We start from the raw sequence: 18,276 nt of genomic DNA, 5'->3' as shown, positions 1-18,276 counted from the left end.
ACTTCCTAAATAGCTTTAGAGTGTTCGAATGGACCTTAGATATTAATTATTGTGATTCAAAATGCTCAAACTTTTAGGCATATACTTAGGTACCTACTTGCATTTGCTTTGTGCAAGCCCAATTTGGTCTAACAAATATACCTAAATCTATTTCTATACAAAACAGCACTCATAGCTACTTATTTATCTATGATCTACATTTATTTCCCAATATATCAGGTTACCTACTCGCGAAGATAATTAGGATAGGTAAGTAAGTATAATTTATGACTCCCATTTTAAAATCGATTAATTAATGTTTAAAATTCCTTTGAATAAAAATTAAAACACTTTTTATTAACATTATCATTAATTTTACGCAACAAAATTATCACGAGCGACTCGATCGGTTGGCTGGCGACTGTAAAAACGTAATTTATTTATCGACATAATCTTTTGTTTATGTATAAACCGTTAATAGATCTAATTCACATAATTGTTCGAATTAAAAGGGAGCCATGTACATAATTGCGTTTTATGAAAAAAAAAAAAAGGAAAAAATGCGACCTTTAACGAATAGATACGTACCACAGAATACCACAGAAATATTGGCTGCTGTATTTAATACCGCATCAATGTGTTGCCATTTTGATCTACTCTCTTAACAAAACTAATTCGAAAGGGTATGTGTGCACTTACTCATATTCGATTCGTATTCGTCATACTCGTATGTATATACCAAATCAGCTGTTTGCGACAACAACGTGTTATTTCGGAAAAGATTTTTGACTAACACTGGTACTGGACGGTTAACCCCACAGAACAGACTATCCTTCTAAGCTCGATAGAAACAAATTTACCGCCATTGCAAATCCTTTTTTCTCAAAAATCAAATTTTTGAAATAACACGTTGTAGTCGTAAACAGGCGAAATGTGCAGTACCCTTCTGCACTCTCATTTTCATGGTCATTTGATTCGTATTCACACGAATCCGTCAAAATACGAGTTAAATAAGTGCATCTACATTTTGTATGACAACCACCTAATCGAATCGAATTTTTACGAAAACGAATACGGATGAATGCACGAACTCTGGCATCCAATTTCCAGGCAACGTATTTTTGAACGCTATATACAAAATAATGAGCACTAAAGTTTTGCTGCACATCTACGCGGTAGCAAAGTAACTCGTTAGCTTTACGCTTTTATCAATTCTGTATCTATTCTTAATTCTGTGGTAGGTACCTACTTCCTACGATGTACATCTTGCACATAGAAAAGATATCGGCGGTCCAATAAAAATAAGTAATGATAAAATTCTTGCTTTAACACGATATGTTCTCATTTAACCTACCTTCATATTTATTTACTTATAGCATAAAATGTGTAGAGATATAAATTAATATTACTTAGTAGTTTGCCAAGAATTAAGACCTCGCATCTTATGACTTTGGGTCACCTGTTTCGGATCTTGTTAACGGTCCAAGACATCACAACACAAAATATTAATTTCATATTCGGTATTAGCGGCTATCGCGACAGTATAAATAGCAAAAATTATAAAATAAGATGTTACGAACTGAATTTACATAATAAATTATTCTGGAAATATTAACCGAAAAATACAGCAATCTTACTCGAATACTCTTACGGTTTACAATTTTTTTCGCTCATAAATTATTTAATTACAAAAGCTTTTCAATGTAGGTACTTAAACGGAATAAAACTTACTTATGAAAATAAAATATACCTAAAGTCCAAACACGACTGTCAGTCAACAGACGGTCAGCGGATGCTAATAGAGTCTCGTTGGCACACTTCAGGTAGGGAGCCCTAAAAAATAATAATCTCGCAACTCAATACATCAAAATAATTGTACTACACCGGGTTCACACATGTCTCCGTTTTACTGTTCCGTATTATCGTGTACGTTTTTTTTCGTCGATGGCGTATTTAGTTGTATAAGCGACTTCACACATGGCACAGTATTCTGTATACAGTAAAAAATATCGTTCCGTAAAAAAATTACATTCCGTTTTGTCATCGAATACTGGACGGACGTAACGGAAATATATGGATAAGTAGAATTTTAACGGATATAATATACTGTGTGTTTTACTGCGTGTTTTACTGTGTGGTATACTGAGAGTTTTCTGTTCACACATCGCATCCAGTAATGACGGATCCGTTGAACTTTATACGGTGCCTATGTGTGAACAGAGCATAAATTTATGACGTATCCGTAAACGTACCAGTAAAACGGACTCCCATGTGTGAACGGGCCGTAAGTATTATAAAGTTGTACGAATGATGTCTGGAAATAAAAACCAGTGGCTAGACGATTATTATGCAAATAAGTATATACCTATTTGGCGGTAAAAAATTACAATTATCTGAGTCTTTGAAGTAAAACTCACAGTGGAGTGAAGCTGAGAATTTTATTTTATTTAAAACTCAAACGAAGCTCTATTTACTTTGGCTTTGGCACAAGATTGCGATACATATAGTACGCTTAGTATAAGATTTTAAGTCTCACCAACGTTGCTAGAGTTCGAGATTCGAAACACAATAACGTCAAAGTAAAATGGACCCAAAGAGCCTTGAATTGAAGTAAAAAATTCAATGCCACTGATTTTAATTTCGCAACGTTTCCGCTTGGAGCGCTGGCTGTAGATGTGGAGACAAACTTGAGCTTTAAAACAAGGCATTTAAGATCCAGTTTACTATAACGCGGAAGTGTTTCGACACTCGAACTACTACTACTACTACTATCAACGTTGGTGTGACATAAAATCTCGTACTAAGCTTACTGGTGTGCCGCGGTTTCCTTGAAATCCTTAAATCTGCATGGATTATTTTTCAAGGAACACTTTTCTCATTTCTAGAGTTTCTAAACAAGACCAAGATCATGCAAAATGAGGTTTGTATAGGTAAAGTTTAACCTTTTTGTCAGCGTATTGTTTGGATATCGAACAAGTGGAATAATTAGCCTGCGTAGACCCACGGAGGGTTGGTCGTGCTCGTGACGTCGCGACCTCTTACTTATCTGGCGCGCTCTCACGACCACGCAGCGCGCACGTCACGACGACTCTTGTTAAGGCCCTTGTATAAGATGCTGGATGAAAATATTTAACTAGGTACTAGCCGGCCATGCGCTATTCGCATTTTTAGGTATAAAGCTACAAAGCTTAAGTTTTTCACACATTTCACTTCATTCATGCATTTGTTATTAGGTAGAGCTATGTACTTACAAGGTTTAGGTAATTTTATCAAGTATACGTTGAAAGTTACTTATTTAAATTGTATCTCAGTAGGTGTTATTGTTTTGGTGGGTAGGTACTGTACACCGCACTACACCACGCCGCAGCGCACTGCACCGCACTACACTGCAGCTCACCGCACCGCATCGCACCACACCGTACCGCACCGCACCGCAGCGCACCGCTTCGCACTGCACTGCACCGCAGCGCACCACAGCGGACCGCACTGCAGCGGACCAAAAAAATTGTTTTATATTTTTTTAAAAATCTTACAGACCCAGTAATAAAATTAAACATCGAAACGAGTTACGAATAGTGGCTACCTACATTACAAAAATACAATTTTGACATTATGTACTGTGCTAGTCGTGTATTATTAAAATACATGTTGAATATGCATATTATAGTGTATATAAAATAGATTAGCATATAAAACCTTTTCCGATGGTGTAGCCGACCCCTTAAGATTCAAGGTCATTCTGGTAAAGCGCACTTTGTATACCGCGAGCTTGCGAAATTTTTCATACTAATACGTGCTTTATTGTTAAAGCTTTAAGGGCCTAAGTAATAGACGTTCCGATGACTTCCCATAGGCATTCGTAGGACGTTAACATGGTATAGAGAGAGCCAGCCCGTGTCAGACCTTCGTTATTTTACAAAAGCTGAAAGTTTCTCTGCGTACTGTCCCCAACACAGGGGCAAACGATCAGTGACTATGAAGTTTGGATCACCGTGACTTTTAAACTTTTAAACTTTAAGGGTGTCTGGCAAGGGGTTGACAATACACATAAGTGTCTGACAATGCATGACGTGATTTCAGGATAGTATTAGTACTATCCCGAAGAAAATATAAAAAAAATTAGACTTTATACTTTCACGTAAAAAATTATTACCTGTTATCTCCCAGAGCCACCATGATCCAAACTTCATAGTCGCTGATCGTTCCTCCCTGTGTTGGTGACAATAAGCAGATAAACTTTCAGCTTTTATAAAATAACGAAGGTCTGGAACGCGCTGGCTCTTAGTCCATGGTAACACTGTAAAATCGTGTCTTGCGCTGGGTTTAGATTAGGTTCCTGCTTCGTTTTATCAGGTTATGGTTTTTTAAGACATTGTTTACTAGTTAGGACTTTTTCTCTAGAGAAAAGACGCAGTGGGCGCCGGTAGTTCCCAGGTTTCATATGCGAAACTTGTAAATCTTATTTAGGCTCTTTGTAGCCCTCGCCCTTAGAATAACAACTCGACCCTCGCCGAAACCATTACATACTTCTGTAATATATTTACTATCTTACCCATGTATCTTACTAATACTATAATCACTACCCATATTATCATTACCCATATCACTACCCATATTATACATGCGAAAGTGTGTTCGTTTGCTGGTTTATTGGTTTGTCCTTCAATCACGTCCCAACGGAGCAACGGATTAACGTGATTTTTTGCATGGGTATAGTTGAAGACCTGGAGAGTGCCATGGGTACTTCTATCCTGAAAAATTGAAGAGTTCGACGACCGGCGTCATATAGGTATGAGTGACAGAGACGACGCTCTACAAGGCCGAAATGTACATTACTTTCTGCCGCGTAGTGTATTATGTTACCGGCCAAACCCGATTTCAGGACAAACTAGTTTTGCCTAGGCTAAACTAGTTCTTTCTATACGCGATAGGATGAACCAGTCTAGGCTAGGCAAAACTAGTTTGTCCTAAGCCCGATAGGATAAACCAGTTTACAAACAAAAATTACATGAAAAGTTATCAAAAAATAAACTATAATATAGGAAAAACAGGCATAGAGAACTTAGGCTACAAGAGCGAGCGAAGCGAGCTTGGGACTCGGTGCACCCCGACTCGGATGGGTAAGGTTAGAAGGGAATCATTAGAAGGCCATCCCCTTCGTGGTTATTTCTTTTTAAACCACCCAGAAAAAGGAGCCCCGCGAGGGGGGGCTCCGTCGACCTGGCCTCTGTCATGGTAGTGTTTATCACTTTTGCAAAGTAAAACATTTGTTAATAGAATGTTTGTTTAATTTACATCAGGATCAACTGGTTTGGCCTAGCCTAAACTGGTTCATCCTATCGCGTATAGGAAGAACTAGTTTAGCCTAGGCAAAACTAGTTTCTCCTGAAAATCGGGTTTGACCGGTAACATATACATCGATTTAGCAATTATCATAAGCCTGTCATTTGTTGAAATAAAAAAAATGGAGTCCGTAATAATATGTACCTACCTATGTACCTACTTAATATTATAAATTATGAAGAATAAAGTTTAAAATAATTTTTAAACTCGATAACAAATGGGGCCGATTCTCTAGGCGGTTTTCTAATTTTAAAATGTCTAATATTAGACTTAGAAAGGTGTGTTATTCTGAAAACCCACTTAAATGACAGGTCTAACCTAAAATTGAATTTGACAGCACTAAACTATTCAATTTAGATTTTAAAGAGCAAAAGTTATTCTGTTGCACGAACTAAATGCCTAAATTAAGAAACGTCAACCTAAAATTTTCTAAAATTAGAGTGGACCTCGCGAGGTGCCCACTAAATTTAAAGAGTCTGCTTAAATGGCAAAATGGACGTGTTTTGAAAGAAATATTTTTATTTGAGTTTAGAATTGTTATATTTAAGATAAAAAAAGTATCTTTTAAGTGTTTTAATTTAATTTAAACTTTATAAAATGGAAATATACGTGGTTTCTCTGGCTCGTCGTTAATTCACAAAAAATAATTAGGTTGGTTATCTACTTTGTTGTCTAAGAGTATCAGACACCTCCACAGACATCCTGGCGGCTTCAGCAAGGCAAACCTAAGATCCTTAAGTCTCCTTATTTCTTAACTAGCAAGTGGCAGCTGTTCGAAAATCCTGTGGGACTAGGATACTTTTCTGTAGGTACTTAGCTTACCTACCTACCTAATAAAAGTAGCCTATAAGTATATCCTTCACTAGTATGTGTCCTTGTGAAAAATCTCTGTGCCCAACTAGGTTAGATGCATAAAGGAACATACCCAGAGACAAAAACTTGCATAGGTAGCTACCTAAATATTAGTGTGAACATAAATCTTTGCCAATTAGGTGTGCCAAGGTAAAACTTGATGCCTTGTTATCATTATCAATGAGATTAATTCCTACTACCTACTACTTATTGCTAAACATATCAAAAATAAAGCAGAATAAGTGTGGTGGTAGAGTAGGTACTTATAATAAAGTTTAAGTTCTAAAATCTTAATGAGTTCACCTAAAGGTTTATTTATAGGCTAAATTAACAGATTTTACATTTAGTTATGTCTTATACTTACATACCCCTAGTATTGAACTAAGTACTTGAGTAGTACCCAGTTACTTCTTTATTTTCAACTCAGTAGATACCTGCTTGAAAGACTACCTATTACATGCATAAGTAGGTACTTATACTAGCTACAGTACAGTATAGATAACTACAACTAACTGACATAGCCTGGGTTCACTTTAATCATCTGATAAGTTTTAGTTGAGAAGTACCTAGTAGATACATCTTGTAATTCCTAAACATATCATGATAGGATCTTGTTGAGTTTACCTATATAGGTATACCCATACCCATATGGGTATACCTATATAGGTATACCCATATGGGTATCACATTTCAGGTTAACTAGCTGACCTGCCTGAGTTGTACCTGCTCCAGCTTTGTTCGGGTGGAATAAGTACCTATGTAAGTATCTGAAAATTATGTCGTAGTGGTCTATATAGGTACTTAAAGTAAACGTTCCTTACATGCAAATTCTCAAGTTTTTAAACTCAGCAGCTTAATAAATTACTAGACTCAGGAGTCAGCAGCTTATATGCTGATGTCAGTCAGTCAGTTTATATTTTTACATTTACATAATATGTACAGAAGAGAGAGAGAAAAGCTAGGACTTCTCCATAACATCCTCAAAAATGTGTGAAGTCTGCCAATCCGCACTTGGTCAGTGTGGTAGATTATGGCCAAAACACCTTATTCGGAGAGGTGACCCGTGCTCAGTAGTAGTGACCCGGCGATGGATTGATAATGATGATGATGATGATGATGTACTGACCTAGCTACCTGCCTTTAGGTCACAAGAAGTATATAGGGTACTTCTAGTACCTAAAGTGATCCTATAATGGTTCCTTTTGAGGTATGGAACCCATAGTTAGAAGAGAAATAACGTCAAAAAATAATTTGATTTCTTTTATCTTTTCTAGATCTATTTTATTGAAAACGGACTAAAGTTTTCTACACATTCCTATAATTTTACAAATTAATACAGAAATCTATAGACTCAACCTTTATTTAGTTTGAAATCTATAGATCTCTGACTTTGCATAGACTTAAGATACTGATAAAAGAGACAGAGTTATATCATTGGCATAAATCTGTCTCGTTTTAACTGAAACTTACGTCAGAGCAAAGTCAAAGTATGCTCTCTATACATATCTGTGCTTAAAGTATTATGTTTTAACTATGTCTAGTCTGAGCTAATTCAAAGTATAAGTACTCTATAGATTTTAGCCAAAGAATATGCAAACCTCAAAAAATGATTTTATAATTGTTATGGTGAAGACTGCATTGAAATTGATATAAATAGGGACTGAAAACTAATTTTGAACTATTTATACCTATAGATTATAAATTTCATTTTTCAGGTAGTACTAGTACAACTAAGTCATACTACAGCTGCTCAGTATGATGAAGGCAAGAATTTCCTAACAAAAGCAAGAAAACTTCAATCAGATACTTAATTAACAATTACTTTTATTAAATAAAATAATAAAATATATACATATGTTTCATTCTGTACTGTACATAATTAATATTTATTTCAATAACATTTAAATAAAAATTAAGTTTAGGAAACAACTGTTCATTTTTGGTAGATGAGTGACGGAACATCTTTTTAACTCGCAGACTCCATATACTTGGTTTCATGAAATGGGCTGAAATAAAAATTATCAACGTTGAAAGTTTGTTATGATGATGTGTTGAAAGGTGTAATGTATCCTACACTTCAATTTTTTGCTATGCATACTAGCTGTTTACTATGCAATTAAGCATCACTTTCTTTAACGGTGAACCAAACCATTGTGAGGAAACCTAAATGCCTGAGAGTTCTCCATAGTGTTCTCAAAGGTGTGTGAAATCTGTCAATGTGCACTCGGCCAGAGTGGTGGACAATGGCCAAACTCTTCCCGTTTTGAGAGGAGTCCCCTGCTCAGTAGTCAGCCGGCAATGAGTTGATCGTGTGATGATACTAACTGTTGCCTGTAATTATTATTTTTATATAGGTATGCTACACTTCCATTTTTTGCTATATTATAATATGTACTAGCTGTTTAATAAGCAATTAAGTATCACTTTCTTTAACCGTGAAGGAAAACATTGTGAGGAAACCTACATGCCTGAGAGTTCTCCATAGTGTTCTCAAAGGTGTGTGAAGTCTGTCAATCTGCACTTGGACAGAGTGGTGGACTATGGCCAAACTACATTTTGAGAGGTGAGCTGGCAATGAGTTGATCATTATGATGATACCAGCTGTTACCTGTTATACACGTAGGTATATACATTCAATCTTGATCTTGTAGGTACTTTCATGCCTTAAATCACATTACCGCCTTAGTTTGTTGAATTCATAGCAGAATTCATGGATACCTCGTTCCACGTCCTTGCACGCCAGATTTGTAAGTATACCGCCAAGTTTCAGAACTTCCTCGCTGTATATTCCTTTACCTGTATATTCAATGTACTCTGTGGCAGTCAGTTATTTAGGATGATTGCTTTTCATCTGTTTGCATTGATTTCCTAGCAAGAGTTTGACAATTAGGTACCTCGGTGATTTCAAGGTAAGGTAGGTAGGTAAGATTCCAAGCAAAATTCTTTGCTTTTATCTATTTTATGCACATAACCACTATTTTCACAAAGTTTTGTAACAAAAACTAAGATTCTTTAACCACAAAACACAAAGAAATTAGGTTAGAAATTATATTTGCAACAAAAATAATAGATCTGTTTTTTTAACTAGTTTTACGGCTCTGGGTTCTAGCACTTTTGATCAAAGACTTAAGCCTACTTCACACGATAAAATGAACAAAACTTCAATTTTCGACACTTTTATTGTGATTCGACCTAAATAAATCAAGTAAAGTTATTATTTTTGTATTTCAAGTAACATCGTTCGATATTTTTCGCAAAAAATAGTTTTAAGATTAAAGGGGAAAATCAAACACAAATTTAGTGCAGTTCTTGTTATCTTAAATAGCAACACTTACTATTCAATTCAAACGTCATTTTAGACGGCCATTTAGGATGTTTAAATTTAGTTGAAGCAAAAAAGCGAATGCAGTTTAGAAATAGAAATCCTAAAATTAAAGAATCTAAAATTTAGTTTAGGTTTAGGTTAGAGTACAACAGAATTAGCGCCAATATTGCTACTTAGAAGGCTAAATTTTAAATCTAGAAATAAAATTGATACCTACTAGACACCTAAAAAAATAGTCTATGCAGGCGGATTAAAAATTCGTTGGTAATAAAATAAACCGGTCGGTTGGTATGCAGACAGAGCTAACGGCATTGCCTAATGCGTTTTCTTATTTTAATTAGATTCTATACCTATCCATTATTTTGCTCGGAAGGTCTTGATTTTTTGTTTTTGTAGTCTTTCTTGTGACTGTGTTGTCATTTGCATAAAATACATTTTACATTGAGTTAGTCTGTTTGAGATTAGTTAAATAATAATATGACAAAATTTTAGATTTCAGTTTTTTGCACACACAATAAAAAATTTATGTGCACTTCAAACGCATCTTACGCAACTAATATGCGCTACGAACGCAATACAGTCCAGTCTGCTCTCTTACTTATCCTCTGCCGTCATGTTGGTGCCATTGCAGTTCACACAATAATAAATCCTGAGTTTTAAGGAATTAAAGCAAACAATGGTGCCAACATGACGGCAAGGGACAAGTTATTTTTGCATATACTCGCAAATTGCAATGCAGTTTACAGCTGTTGACGTATGTTCGAGTTGATTGCGCGTGAAAATGTCTCCATGAAACTTAAAATTGGGTATTTGACTACATCAAAATAAATTATTTCTCAGTGATTATTAAATAAAGAGTCTTCCAAAATACGTAAAATCCACATCTTTTGTTTGTTTTAAGTGTAATAACTATTTTAATTTATCGATTAAACTAAAAAATACGTCATTATGATATGACGTCACATTCCAGTATTTCATAGAATATCCCATACCAATTAGTGCGCGTTTTGACGTTTGATAAAAAGTTACTGATTTGACTAGTTGTCAAATACCGTATTTTTCACACGCGTACTTAAAGAATTTCGAAAAGGTTGTGAATGTTATGATGATAAATTTAAGATTAGCTAGCTAAAGTTACTTTAACATGGCTGTAAAAAAAATGCAAAAATGTAGCCACAATCGAATTCTAGTAAAATATTGATGCAAAATATGAAAAAGAGGCCAGGTATTTTCTAAATAAACCTTATGGAAGGCATACGTTGTTTCGAACTTCAAGTATAGTCACAGCGAAGTGGCCTACTTCGGGAAAGTACCTATCTAGGTATTTTTATTTATGTCATCATATCTTTTCACCATACCGATCTGATTGATTTATCGTTGGTTTCTTTTTAAAAACATTATAAAACATTTTCCAAATTAAAGTAAATATAAAGTAAATAGATACATTCATAACGTGGGACTCTAAAAACCAAATCGTTTTTGTAAGTCTACATCCGGGTCTTTTACCCGATGAATTTTTAATTCGATGTATGTTGCTTCAGTTGAAGCACCACTTCGGTTAAACGATTACGTTATTTAAGCAGCATTATCCTGTATATGGTCGCTAACTATAGGCCTCATAGATCCGTAGGAGAACTAGAGTAACCGACATAGCTCAACGGGTTGCGAAGCTGAAGTGGCAATGGGCAGAGCATATAGTTTGTAAAACCGATAGACGTTGGGGTCCCAAGGTGCTGGAATGGCGACCTCGCACCGGAAGACGCAGTGTTCTAAGACCCCCCACTAGGTGGACGGACGACATCAGACGAGTCTTAGGGAGCCGCTGGATTAACCCCTCGCCAACCCACTTCTGAGGCATGAGTCTCTTTTTAGAATGAGAAAGATAAAAGTTTTTACGTATCTCTCCTACCAGAGCACAAAATATGCGACTTGTCTCCTCTTGACTGTTTATAAAAGCTCGCTCGGTGTCTGCTTAATGCTTCCGGCTAGGCTTCCTACCTTCAAGGCAAGAATAAATAGGCATATTTTAAGCAAACGCGCTCCACCCTAGACCTCATCATTGCTTTTTATTATTACGCATGATTGTCGTCAAGCCTCGTCAAGCGTACAATTGCAATAACAAACCTTTTTGATAGATATGTCGCAGAATTTCCATATTCGCGACTTTGTAGAGTACGCGGCCGAAAGTTATGTACATCGACCTTTTTTTTTTTTAAATAAAAAAAAGAATATTAGCCATGTTAAATGACTAATATTCTCCTCTCCTCTCCAACTAAGCGTCAGGCTTGTGCTAGGAGTAGGTACGACAATAGTGCAACGGGCGGAGTTTGAACCGTCGACCTTTCGGTTTTCAGTCCACTCCTTTACCGGTTGAGCTATTGAGGCTTTAGAAGGAGATAACAGATTTGTAGAGCGTTGTCTCTGTCGTTGAGACCGACAAGACGTCATATATGGTATGAGTGACAGAGACAACGCTCTACAAAGCCGAAATGTCATTCTAAAGGCCATGCACATTACTTTCTGCCGCGTACTGTAAGTCCAATTAATAGCTAACATAGTGCTACTATAAAGTCCAAGCAAATCTAAACAGTAGTTATACGGCGGTAGGTAATATATTAAATCCCGCCATTACACAATATATCCCTTCATTTATCTTCCTTAAAACATTTTACATTTAGATATATATAAGACTCATTAGGACCATGTTTACCAGTAAAATTAGCCGTTCGATGTAAAGGTCGCGAGTTGTATTCCAACTAATGGACTAAGAGCCAATGAGGGTCAGACTTTCGTTATTTTATTAAACCCGAAAGCTTCTCTGCGTATTGTCCCCAACACAGGGAGAAACGATTAGCGACTATAAATTTTGGATCATTTATGGTGGCTTTGGCAGATAACAGGTATCTTGATCCAAACTTCATAGTCGCTGATCGTTCCTCCCTGTGTTGGGTACAATACGTACAGAAACTTTCAGCTTTTATAAAATAACGAAGGTCTGGCCCTCACAGGCTCTCTCTCTCTATAATGTTAACGACATCAGAATAATCAGATGTAGGTACACGCCTGAGCCTGTGCATGTTTGGATTTTCTCGCGAACTTTACGTTATTAACTAATTCATTCGCCCCGGCTTTGCACGCGTGGGCCTATGGGACTATATTATGTAAGTATACTTATTCTGACACTTTATGTGAATGCGTAATACATGAGATGTTCTGAATGTTAGTGAATTCCACGTAAGAAATCCACTTAGGTGTTTTATTGTTATAATAATACTAGCGACCCGCCCTAGCTTCGCATGGGTGCAATGTAGATAGGCGCACGCCTCGGAAATGCTCAAATGAGAGGATTTTTTCCGACCTGATTCACATTATTTCAATTTCCCTAGGGATCTCTAACTTTTGAGAATTAAACTATACCTATAAACCTTCCTCTTGAATCACTCTATCTATTGGTGAAAACCGCATTAAAATCCGTTGCGTAGTTTAAAAGATCTACGCGTTCATACATACATACATACATACATACAGACAGCGGGATACGACTTAATTTTATACTATGTAGAGATATTATAGGTACACGATAAAGGCGGATTCAAACTATCATACTATTTAGGGACAAGATTTATTCTTTATAATGTTTCTGAATAATATTATGAATTTTCTTTGATCTGCACGTTCTCTGCTCACGTTCCATAATCACTGCTAAGCACGTGTATGCATAAAAATAAATAAAAATCTGTTTTAGAATTTACAAGTAAAGCCGTTCCATATGATACCCCACTTGGTATACCTAGTTATATTATTTTGAAAATTGAAATTTGTTCATGAACACGTCATTTTTTTTTTTTGTAGTGTAACCACAAATTCACGGTTTTCGCATTTATTCCTTTACTTGTGCTATAAGACCTACCCAATTTCATGATTCTAGACGTTAGTAGGTACATAATAATTCAATGGATTGTAGGTCAACGGGAGGTACGTACCTACCTTATAGGTTTTCTTGACTTCTACTGATCTTTTCATTTCTGACATAATGGCGTAGATATAGTATACTGCCCGTTGTGTGACTCTGAATTTTCTTATCAGGCCCATAAAGCCATAGCTATATTTTAATAAAATCTAGATTCTATAAGAAAAAAGAGATAGTCTAAATGACTCTAATTTACTATGATTTTACGTAAAATACCTTGAACAAATGAATAATTAACGCGCTGAATGAATTTATAATTTAAATTTTATAGCCGTCTGGGCTTTAAAATACAACTAGGTATATTTTGTCTAGACAGCGGCAGCGATTTGGAACCTAATGTTTTTAGTTGCGTTTTACCTACTTACGTTTTTACTTCCAACAGCAAAACAAAGCGCCTGTGTGTAGGTAGGCAAATATTCAAGTTAATCTATCGAGTATCGGGCTACTCGTAACATTAGTGATTTCTTAACCCTCCCCCCATTAAATTAGCAATTAGGTATAGTTCAGTACAAGCCAGACCCCTTCCAGGTTAGCCCGCTTCCATCTTAGGCTGCATCATCACTTACCACCAGGTGAGATTGCAGTCAAGGGTACGGAACCCTAAGAACTGTCAAGTGCGAGTGCGGACTCGCACTTGTAATTATCTCAAATGACGTCATTTTATTCCGCACGTGAAAATATCCGTTGACCGTATCCATACTTAATATTATAAATGCGAAAATGTGTCCGTTTGTCTGTATAGAGCTAGCTTACATTCCAGGGACGGACATAGGCTACTTTTTATCCCAGAAAATAAAGAGGATCCTTCAAGGCCCATCCGTTAAACTGATTTGCATGAAATTTGGTACAAGGGTAGCTTGCATCCCGAAAACTGATGTAGGCAACTTTTTATCCCGGAAAGAGTTTCCACGGGATTTTTTAGAGCCTAAATCCACGCGGATGAAGTCGCGGGCATCCTCTAGTCTTAAATAACGTTATTTATTCGAGCAAACACAGGACCTATATCGCTAGCTTGCGTCGCAGTGCGTCGTGCGCTCTCCGTAATGACAGGCCGCACGCGTGCTGCCTAATTGATAATGAGCGCGAACGTGCGCGCGAGACATGTGCCTGGGAACCGCGCACGAGCAAGCGAACAACGAGACGACGACGTGTATACAGTAAGATACGCAATGCGAGCATTCTTTTCATATCCATACTAATATTATAAATGCGAAAGTGTGTCTATCTGTCTGTCTGCTAGCCTTTCACGGTCCAACCGTTCAACCGATTTTAGTGAAATTCTGTATAGAGATAGCTTGCATCCCAGGGAAGGACATAGGCTACTTTTTATCCCGGAAAATCAAAGAGTTCCCACGGGACTTTCAAAAACCTAAATCCGCGCGAACGAAGTCGCGGGCATCATCTAGTTACAAATAATTGATAAAAAGTCAAGGCAAAAGTCGGCTGGACGCGAACGTTCACTATGTGGGAGTTCTAGTTCGAGGTTGTAATTTCTGCGTCAACCGTGAGCTCTAACCTATAACATGCGTTGAAGTGTGGGCAATCGTTCAGGACTTATTCAACTGTTTGCTTGCAATAATAACGGACTAAACCAATAATAAAAACAAAATTAGTATGTAGATAAGTACTTTACAATTATGCTAAGACGTTCAGTACATAAAATTGATTGATATTAGATACGCGGTACGCACTCAGTGGCAGTGGTGGCAGGCCACAAGCGCGCTGCTTATCGAAATAATCGGACGCACCTTTTTGCTCACTTCTCAAGCACATGCTTAAGAAGTGCGCACGAACAAGCGGACTTTGACACGATGATGGCACAGTGTATAGTCTACTATAAGTCAGTGGCACGGCTTTGCTGGTAGGGCGGTAACTAGTCACGGCCCTAGTCTCAACCACACCAGACCGCACAACCAGACAATTTAGAAATTATAAATTCCCAAATTATCCCTACCGAGAATGGAACCTTAAAGACTACAGTCCTCAGCATTACGCTAGGGAGGTTAAGAAAGTCGTTCGTGCTCGGTAACGTAGTCTGTACGCGCAGCAAGGATGCGATGCGACGCAATTACTTGCATCATTACCTCAGCCTCTTGATGAGAACGTCTCGTTTTAATTCCGTGTTTTCGGAACTCATCTGATAGCAGGATTTGCATAACGCAAAATTGTTTCTTTCTCACGGTTATTGATAACGGGAAATCTTGTTCTTGCGCAACACATTAATTTATTGGATTGCTTTTTATATGTCAAAGATTTTTTGAAGGTTCTCTTGTTTTTTTTTTTTACTTTTATTGTTCAGGATGCTGTGCAGTGCACGAATAAATTATACAAACAAAAATGATAATTTTTTCAATGCCGACATGCGTTTTAGTATTCAAAATCGATTTAATTTTTTTTTATGTAGTTGGCAAACTGGGCGTTTTAAATTTTGAATTATTTAGTGGTGATCACACACAAATTTACACGAGCATAAGTGCCAAAAAAACCGGGCAAGTGCGAATCGGACTTCTTAAATATTTATTTTATTCTGTTTTTAGTATTTGTTGTTATAGCGGCAACAGAAATACATCATCTGTGAAAGTTTCAACTGTCTAACTATCACGGTTCGTGAAATACACAGCCTGGTGACAGACGGGCAGACAGACGGACGGACAGCGGTGTCTTAGTAATAGGGTCCCGTTTTACTCTTTGGGTTCGTAACCCTAAAAACGCCTACACACTAATGTAGTGTGCTTGGCAAGCTTGCTTATTGTTTCTGTAAACTAAGATGAGCAGGCCGTAGATGTAAAGCTAAGGCAATGGTACCTATTAATATGTAGTAGCACTAAAATTTATTAAGAGTCTTTAATTTAAAATTCATCTTCCGTGCTTTTTAGCAATACCACAAAGGAAAAGATGCAGACGCTCTAAATTTAGTTTCCACCTAATCCATCATCATCATCATCATCTTCAACCAATAGACGTCCACTGCTGGAAATAGGTATCTTGTAGGAACTTCCACACGCCACGGTCTTGCGCCGCCTGGATCCAGCGGCTCCCTGCGACTCGTCTGATGTCGTCCGTCCACCTAGGTCTTCCAACGCTGCGTCTTCCGGGGCGAGGTCGCCATTCCAGCACCTTGGGACCCCAACGTCTATCGGTTGCACGAACTATGTGCCCTGCCCATCTTATCATTGTAGGTACCTATCCATATATATATACCAAAAATAATTTTGACAAGTGCAAGCCTATCTTGAATGAGTACTTACTAAATAAACGTATTATTTAAGAAGGATTTTATTAGTTTATAAACTTCAAAGTACAAGTTATTAGGTAAAATTAAAATCAAAGATGTTGAACTTCTAGAGTTTTTTTTTTTTTTGTAATATGGGATGGATCCACGCCCTAATCCGATCGTTCGTTAGCATCTTATGACATAGATTGTGTCACCCACGCAACGTCCACTCAAATTAAAATATTTATTATCCAGCATTCTAGTATTCATACAAAAACGCATCTAACCGGACCAAGTGATGACTTGAAGCAGCACTAAAAAATATTTGAATTTAAAATTGAATATTATTAAGATTCATTTTATAATATCTTACTAATTTTTAAGTGATCTCGTCTCGTGAGTGAGAGAGTCTTATTCGTAAAGGTCATACACCTTACGACACATTTTAGTGGTAAAATATTTCATTTTTGAAAAATGAATTAGGTACTACACGACAGGTCATGATGGCAATCGGGGTGGGAACGCCCTGCACTCCCGCACAGCCTTCGCGCCAACCCGGTGCGGTCGATTGTGCTGCGTGGATGACGTGCGGGTGTGCGGGGCGTCCCCACGCCTAATACCCCGATTGCCATATCGACCTGTCGCGGACTATTTTCTTTCCGAAAGTTAGTAACGATTGTACCTATTCATGCAAGAATACAAACCTCGATATGTCAATTGTCAAAGTTCCTGAAATCTCGCAAAATATACCTACACATACTCGAACTAGGCTCAACACAAGATTTTCAGAGCGTTACTAATTCTATGAATATTAATATCATTCCGCTGAGAAAAATACATAGACGTTATAAATGCAACAGACGGGTATCGTGACAACGGTCAATTATACCCAATTATACCTAATAATTAATTGTTTATGCCATCTAAGTCTATTTGCTTCACGCATGTACGGGTCCTAACGCCGCCTTCATCTGAAATTTAAAAAAAAAGTTCATCACGCGATGCGCAGGCGACAGGATAATTAACCGGTTTTTATTAGGAGCTGATAAATTTTATCGCGTTTATTTACTTATTACCTACTTAGACTTTTATTACTATTTTCTATATAATTCTGCATTTTCATAATAACTAGCGCGTGCAAGACCTTCGTTATTTTATAAAAGCTAAAAGTTTTTTTTGCATATTGTCCCCAACACTGGGAGTAACGTTTGTTTGGATCATGGTGGCTTTGGGAGATAACAGGTAATAAAAGTGTAAAGAATCTTACGTCCACCTACTAATCTTACGTACGGTATATGTACCTATTATTATTATTAATATCACAATATATTATCTATATTTGAATTAAACGTATTTATTTTATATTATTAAAAGCTTGCGTTCATAGTGACAAAATATGAAAGTACCTACATAGTCCCTTCCTACTAAAATGTTTGTGCCCCAACGGGGTTTCAATATTTATAAAAATAATTGTTTAATAATTTATATAATCAATATTGGAATGCATGAATAATAAATGAATTGAAATGAAATAAAGTCTAGTCTACTAAACTTACTACTAACATTATAAATGTGGACTTGGGTCTGACGGGA

The 18,276-nt window shown here is 36.8% G+C and overlaps 1 long non-coding RNA gene across 1 annotated transcript; it reads right to left on the bottom strand.

Annotated features, from left to right (window-relative positions):
- Positions 1-5,544: 5,544 nt before the first annotated feature.
- Positions 5,545-9,661, bottom strand: LOC138403075 (uncharacterized). The gene is made up of 3 exons (XR_011237362.1): positions 8,783-9,661; positions 6,875-8,180; positions 5,545-6,047 (listed from the first exon to the last, which is right to left on the bottom strand). It is a non-coding gene; the product is annotated as an uncharacterized lncRNA (long non-coding RNA).
- Positions 9,662-18,276: the final 8,615 nt, after the last annotated feature.

Source organism: Maniola hyperantus, chromosome 12 (genome assembly GCF_902806685.2).
Source record: "Maniola hyperantus chromosome 12, iAphHyp1.2, whole genome shotgun sequence".
Taxonomy (NCBI): Eukaryota; Metazoa; Arthropoda; class Insecta; order Lepidoptera; family Nymphalidae; genus Maniola; species Maniola hyperantus.
The sequence above is the reverse complement of the archived record's forward strand: the minus strand, read 5'-3'. Positions and strand labels throughout refer to the sequence as shown.